Here is an 8,092-nt window from a genome sequence, read left to right as displayed (position 1 = left end):
GCTTTCCTTGCTCCTTCACTTAGATACTTTTATTTGTTGACAATGCAACTGACAGCGGATAAAGGGAAAATGATGAGCATGTGGATCTGCAGCTATGCAATAATTCAGTTTTTATTCCCTTTTTCTTCTTTTGTCTGGCTATATGCTGGCTATAAGCTATAAGTTATAACATTATCTCAGTAGCATGTCAGAAGACGTCTTAAGTAAATGACTAAATAATACAGGCAAACCTATCACCATGTTAGTTCTGCTAGTTGGAGAGGGAGGTCACCTTTGAATTATTTTTACTTGACACATTTGGTAATATTCAGTTTTAGTAATAATACTAACACCCTGGGTATACTGCCAACTGGATCCCTCCCTCCCTGGGGTATGGAATGTTTAAATTGTGTCCTTACTGGAACAACCAGGAAATGGCATAGACCATCGAGTACATCTCTGTACTCCTAAGAACAAGTATGTTACTGGATGTATGCCATTAGAAGCTTGAAAACATTTAATTGTGTGTTTATTAAGCTATTTCAAGTTCTGGACAATATCAGTTCAATGTGCCATTACAGTAAACTCTCTCTGACCATGATACACTTTGCAGACACAGATTGAGCCTCATTTTAGACTAAATTCAAATTTGAATGGAGATTCTCCATACAAAACACAATTTAATCCAGAAGTTTAATCTGTGTCCCTGAAACCGGCACATTACATCTGAGAGAACGATAAAAACAAAATCTTCTAACTCTCAATAGAGATGATATAAAATTACTAGTTTCTAACTTGTGGCTAGTTGACTAGCCCTACATTTTTCTTTGGCTCCCCAGGTGTGTTATACTAAATGAAACACAGGTGTTTGAAATGGGGCTGGTATGTAAATCATCTTTCAGCTATTAATATAGACCACTGATTAGTTAGCACTGCAGGAACAGAAATAATAGGCGGCTGCAAAAAAAAAAGAAAAAAAGAAGGAATTATGGATGAGCACCAAAACCCAAATTCTAGTGCTTTGACAATTGGTGCGTCTATGGACGTTCACTGGTGCATACAGGAGTGCGCATTTCTACGAAGGTGTGTTTTCTATAAATGTGATCAGGAAGAGAGGATGCAAAGAATATTGTTCAACAGTAGTCCGTAAGCAGAAGAGACTGAACAAAGTGCAGGTATAATTCTACTAGAGGAACAACACATCTACTGTACTGTAGATACGCTGAGATATTACTGAAACATAACAATCAAAGATATAACACGAGCAAGCATATATGCTTTGGTTTTACGTATTTCTTTAATAAAACATGAGTTAAAATGACAATGATTCCTGTTATGACCTTTTGTTATATTATGGATTAAACAGCTGAAATTACGTATTAATTATTTTAAAAGTGTACACTTTAGTAATTGTGTAGTTTTGTAAAGAATTTACGAAAATGTAATTGCAAAGTGAAATGTGGAGCCTTGTCTGATAGTTTTAAGGAATGTAACATTACTATCCTGAAACTACCCACTTTTACATTTTAGGTAGACAAGCAACATGTGGTGGTTATGAGTATTCAACATCAGAATGTAAGATTAACAAATATATATTTTTTAATAGAAATGTAATATCCTCAAACCCATCCGGCCCTCCTCGTCACTTCAATATCCGGGCAAAAGTTCTGCAGTGTGAGCTTGACTTTAGCAACTCCAGCGGACATTTGATTTCAGAACTGCTGCAGAGTGCACCTGTGATCACATATTTGTGGTTCTACAAAAAAGTGCTCAGAGGTACATATATCCCATGACACTATGTAGAAGATGAGCTAACTAGTGAATTACACATCTAAAGGGCATATGGAACTTGCCTTGTTATTCCTGTCCTTTCCTTAAAGACATGTCCTACAAATTAATGAATTAATTAATTAATGAATAAATAAATAAATAAATAAATAAATAAATAAATAAATATGTAAATTCATAAATAAATAAATAAATAAATATGTAAATTCATAAATAAATGTGCTTCTGGTATTATAACAAAATCATAAAACAACAGTATTTGGGAATGTTAGATGTCAGAGGTTCTGAATATGGCTTCCTGCCTCACGTAATCCCACATCTGCCAGCTTGTGACATCATTACTATGGCGATAGCCTGCAGTGTAGAGCTGTGGCAACAGTAGGAGGAAAAAAAAATCCGCTTTTACATAGCCCTCAGCAAATGGATTTTCTTGGGATAATGTGATGTTTGGGACACTGAATTAGGAATTAGCAAGGAATGATACATTCCCACGTGCAGAACTTAATTAGACTAGAATCAGTTTAAATTGAAAGTCTGGGCCTTAGTGAGCTAAATGCAGGAATTAGTATTCTGCACATGGGAATTTAATGGCAAGTGAAAATCCAATCACTTTTCATTCAGTTCTCTACCTTGGATCCTGGCAAATAGGACAAGTAAAACAATAACATTGCAAACATGAATGTAAAATATTATCTTAAGTCTGGATGAGTCAGATTTTGTGATATTATTTTGATGATATGAACAATCAGGATGTCTCTTTTAAATTTGATGGCAGGTGCATGAATGTCTCATTGAAAATGAAGAAAAACAATATACACTTGGTAGTTAGATTCATAATACAATGTGGGCAGGGGAAGACAGCAATTCATCCATATACACTTAACCCATCGTGTGGCTAAATCATACCTGACAAAATCTTTAAAATATGTGTGAATTGTCACTTCATTCAGCTAATTGGAAGGAAAAGTCAAATTAATGATAAAATATTGACAAAATAAGAAGAGGACATAGTATTTCCCCAAAGAGAAGGGGAACCCAGCACAACAATATCAAATGTATTCCCACAAAATCATCAATCAGGGTAAAGCAGTCACATAACTTTACAAATTCATATCACTGGGGAGTGGAGGAGAACTGTCAGAATTAAAACACCAATTTCAGATATGCCACAATCAGGAAAATGTTGTCATTGGAAAAGCCTTGGAATGGTTATTGGTCCAAATATTGTCAATATGCTTTAAATAGATAGGTACCGCGTTCTATGTGAATTCTGTAGTTCAAGAGCTCCAGGAGCTGTTCTCTGGTCAAAGAACAGAATGTTTCCCCCAAAAATACCTTGCATATCTGCTGTAGCTGTGAAGAGATAAGGGATGTTAAAACAACGGTGAATATGTGCTGGTGCAGTTTTCATGTAGCTGGGAAGTGAAAGTGCAAGCTGTAAAAAAAATATACCTAATGCCTTTTACCATTGTTCTCAGCAAAGGTCAAATACAATTCAATCACATCGCATGGAGGAGCCCGGCGCATGCCTTTGCAAAGAATGCTGGGAATTGTGTTAGCCGTTAGCATTAGAACACACTGAACAAAGTGCAAGCATAACCATCCCAGAGGAACGCGTTTCAAAACATCTAGATACACTGAGATACTATGAAGCATAGCATGTGTCACATTCCGTGTCCCACATTCTTGTGATTTCCTGATTTCCCTGTTTTATGTATTTTCTAGTTCCATGTTCTGTTTCATGTTTTCCTTGTCACCTCCCGTGCCTCTGTCTTAGTTCATTTCCCTGTTTCCCCATTTCTATGACTGCCAGTTCCTGTTCTGTTCCTGTTACCTGCCTGCTTCTCCATTCTGTCCTGTCCCAGCATTCCTGTCTACCCATATCCGTCCTGCCCTCCTGTTCTCCTGCCTGCCCTGTGACTTTGCCCTGCCTGCACTTCTGTCACCTGTTTGCTTGGACTCTGACCCGTTACTTGGACTTGACTACGTTACTGCCTGAATTTCCCAGAGTGCTAGGATCTGACCCGTTTTCCGTGTACTACCATCACAGCCTGTCATTTACTACACCCCTGAGTCTGGGAGTGGTTCTGATCGGTTCTCCCCAAAACACTTAGGACATTTGGACACTACCTTTGTGAATTGCTTCCTGTTTGGATTTTGCTGCAGACGATTTGAAAAGTGTATGGCTCACTTGTCAATCAACAACAATGTTAATAAATGGTCTTCAAGCTGAATTGCAGATGCTTTCAGATGGCAGTGATGCATTTAATACTTTTAGGGATTTTATAAAGTCTCCGAGATGCTATTCTCTTCATCAGAGGGAATGGTGAAAGAACAGGGCCAAGTTATATGAAATAATACAGGAAACAAAAGGTAGGTAGGCTAGCATAGAGCACTAGTGAGTAGCACTGTGATGCTTTCACTTTGACAAACTGATATATGATAAATGTTATGTTGAATATGTACAGGTTTACATATGTATGTGTGAAATGTGGTTAACTTGGCTTTTTTGTACATTCAACATTTTGAGTTGAGATCAAAAAGAAATCCATGAAAATGTATTTTCTAAAGGTTGATATTGCAAACTATTCTTTAAAGGAAAAACCCCACCATTATTAACTAACATTATTAAATCCATATTCAGTGATCAGCCCTTTTTTTTTTATATATTCCCCCAATTTTTAGGGGACCAAAAGTAATTGGACTAGATAAAATGAGATGTTATTCCAGAACTGTTTAACTTTTTAGCAAACTAACCTGCCCATTCTGTTCTTAAGGCTTACCAGTTTATATAAAGAGCTGCTATTGCTATATTGTTCATTTCATATGGATGTTAATTGGTAAAACTATGGTCCTCGTGTTGACAAACACCAATACCAGACTCCAAAGGCAATCAAAAACCTAGAATCAAGACTAAACACTGAAACTCCCTTTCACCTGCACTGAGAAACTGAACACAACTGATTAATCAAAAACACAGATTAAGCCATTTGTCCCAATGTATATAATGTATAATGTATATAGAATGTATATAAATATGAAATTAAAAAAATTAAAAAATCATTTTAACCACATTTGAATCGTTTGACTGTGAGTCTAAAAATGTGGGGTACAGAGCTAAATCTAGAAAATGTCTTTGTCTCAAACTTTATGGAGCTCCTTATGTATAGGTTGGATATGGTTTATACTGTCACGGTTTATATATTAGGGTCCAGAAATTGAAAGTGACAGCTTGAGGTAACCTTGTGCTCAGATCACGAGGTTATTCTTTACCCTTGCCTTGCTGTGAATGTTTTTGCCTCTAACAGAATCCATTACTGCGACACTGGATGTGACCTATCTCTGAAATGCATACCTGACATTAGGACCTAACACAGAGAACATTGTCCTGGAAGGATAAATAGCCTGAGTTGGGATTTCAGCAGTTTAGCCAAATAAAGGAAAAGCCTTTTGGATTAAATCAGATGGCCATGGTTTACCAATTAAGGACAGATCCTTTATAGGGCGGCCAAACCCCATTCCTGAAGATCTACTGTCATGTAGGTTTGCACTCCAACCCTAACAAAGCACACCTCGTTGAACAGCTAGACATCTTATTGAACTGCCAATTAGTAGAAGCAGAATCAGGTGTGTCAAAATTGGGTTGAAATTAAAATCCTCAGGACGTTAGGTCTCCAGGAATAAGGTTGGGCAGCCCTGCTTTACAGAAAGAAAACATTGCACTGCACAGGTGATATTGACCTGGTTGAAATGTCAGTTGATTCATTTTGTTTTGTTTCTAAGCACATATTTAACTTTTTGGACTGTTACATAAAATATAATGGTTAATTTATTTCGACAATGAACTACAGATGATTTGAATCTGTAGAATGCAGTCTCGTGATGGTCCTTCAAACTTGTTCCAGATCTACAGTAGTATAGGGACCAAGAGTGATAAAACTGAATTAAATAAAATAAAATGCTGAATAAAATCTCTCTCTGTTACAAACAATCAAATGAGGCAGAGTGATTTAGCAACGAAAAAGCAGAAGTGAACAACACATTATGGAATGTATCACATCTAAAAATTTAAATGAGCCATGTATTATCTTGGACGGTGAACTTGGTGAGGTTATGGCCAGAGCTGAGGAATGACGCATGGATATGGAGTAGAGCTCAGATAAAATTAAACAAACCCCCCAAACTGTTATATTTTCACAGAGATTGAAACATAAATGAAGATCTCCTTTAGATATCCACAATGGAAAATGATCCCTGCTAGCAACAAAGCTTATCTGAAGGAACTAGTCTGTAATTGTGGAAAGAAATATGACTTTGTGGATATGGATGGGGTTAGTCATTAATAGATTAGACATTTCATGTGTATTCCTCTGTCAGCGGAGGAGGAGCTTATGAAAATACCTGCGTACAGACCCCTGAGATTAGCTGACACTTCAAGGGATAATCCACTGCATCTGGTTAAAGCCAGATTACAACAAAATATCATGTCAAATGCAGGATACTATGCTGAAACCAAATGTGCTTCCCTCATGAAATCAACAATGTTGTAACTAAGAAACTGAAAAAATAAACCAATTCATTTTAGGGAGACACAAACAGTTCGGTCGCTTGAATACTGCGTCTGTAATGCTCCATTGGGTCGCTGTTTATTTTTGCTGAAATTCCTGCTTGATCCTACAGATGTGATTTGTGTACACTTGGCATTTGCCCTGTAAACTGGAACAAATGTGATTCTGCCTGACAGAGATGTGGCAGTCAGTAGATGTGGTCCTTATAGATTTTTTATGTTACCAGCATTCATTACGTGCTGCTTAATGACCCACAGGGCCTTCTCATTGTGTTATGTTACAGACGAAAGCACAGGTTTGTGCATGATTCTATACATTTAGAAAATGCATATTGTTAAGATACACAAACATATTCTGTGATAAAATAATCTAGAGTTCTGTTTATTATCTCATAGAAAAGAATGGATAACAGAGGGCTTCCCTGTTGTTGTACACATAACCAATTAATATGAGATCAATACAACCTTGCAATTCTACTATGTTGAAATTGGGAGAGGAAGATGATCACATTGGAACATGGGCAATGTGTGGTTTTAGTCTCCCAGATCATGGCCTCTCATTGGCAGGCTGTGTTTTGGCTGAAATATCTAGAAAGGTTCTAATTTGTGGTGACCTTGTCCAACCTCTGTCACTCCTGAACGAACCTGCGTTTGGGGATACTTCTGATTTCTTGCTTAATTTCCAACAAATGTGTAATTCAAAAGGATAGGTTAAGCCCAATCACATTTGTGACTAATTGTGCAATTAATGCTGAAGCAAGAGTCACTAACTTTACATGTAACAATAAGTCAAATAATCAATTAAATAAACTGATGCAAAAAACAATCAAGAGTTTTTCTACTACTATTAAGTTTCTGGTTTCATCAGCTACATTACAATATTTCTCCAAATTGAATTTAGTGGTAAAATAAATATTTGCTTGTGTCTGTGTGCAGAAAGTCAGGTGTTTCTATAATGCCTTTTTGTTAAGAACCTTAATGAGGCAATATTGAACCAATATTGGCTCATACATTTTTAAATGACACTCAGCTGTAATGGGACAGATACATGGCTACAATTACGGCTAATGACTTCTGTTGACTATACTATCTTTGGGGGAGCCAAGGTTTCATCATAGAATAGCATTTTATCAACTGACGGTTTTATATCCGCAAACAGAACTAACATTTTTTTTTTTTTTACAACTTTTACTTCTCTACACACAATGCCTCTGTCCATTAGGCAGATAGCAAAAAAAACTATACAATATTCCAAAGTTGCACACTAATGATAACAAGCTATTAAGCTTTCTATTTTAAATATGGTATTGATAGATTAAGATAAAAAAGAGATCAATCATTCATTGAATGAATGTTCAAAAAAGCTCACAAAACATTGTTCCAATGACTGTTTTGTTTGTTGAAATACAATACTTGAAATGATTAGGGTTTATTAGCAGACAGGCTCAGGCTATGGAGTGGCCCAGTCAGCAAAGCCCCTAATCACAGGTTCAGTCTGGACTCTACACTGGCATATTTGAGCAACCTAAGAACCTAAGTCTTAAACAGCAGGACTCATGTGACTTTGGGAGAAGGTTAGGTTTGAGCTTACCGGCAACATTATGGACTTCATGACAACAGGCTACAGCCTCCTCAATCAGTGCTAGCTATGCTGTAGTACTATAGTGAGTAAAATAGCTATTGACTTGCAGATGAATGCATCAGGCTACCACACACACGAAGGGGGCACAGTGAAAATGGAGCCCCCCAATTTACACA

The sequence above is a fragment of the Conger conger genome, chromosome 4, assembly GCF_963514075.1.
Source record: "Conger conger chromosome 4, fConCon1.1, whole genome shotgun sequence".
Classification (NCBI taxonomy): domain Eukaryota; kingdom Metazoa; phylum Chordata; class Actinopteri; order Anguilliformes; family Congridae; genus Conger; species Conger conger.
Note: the sequence above shows the minus strand (reverse complement) of the source record.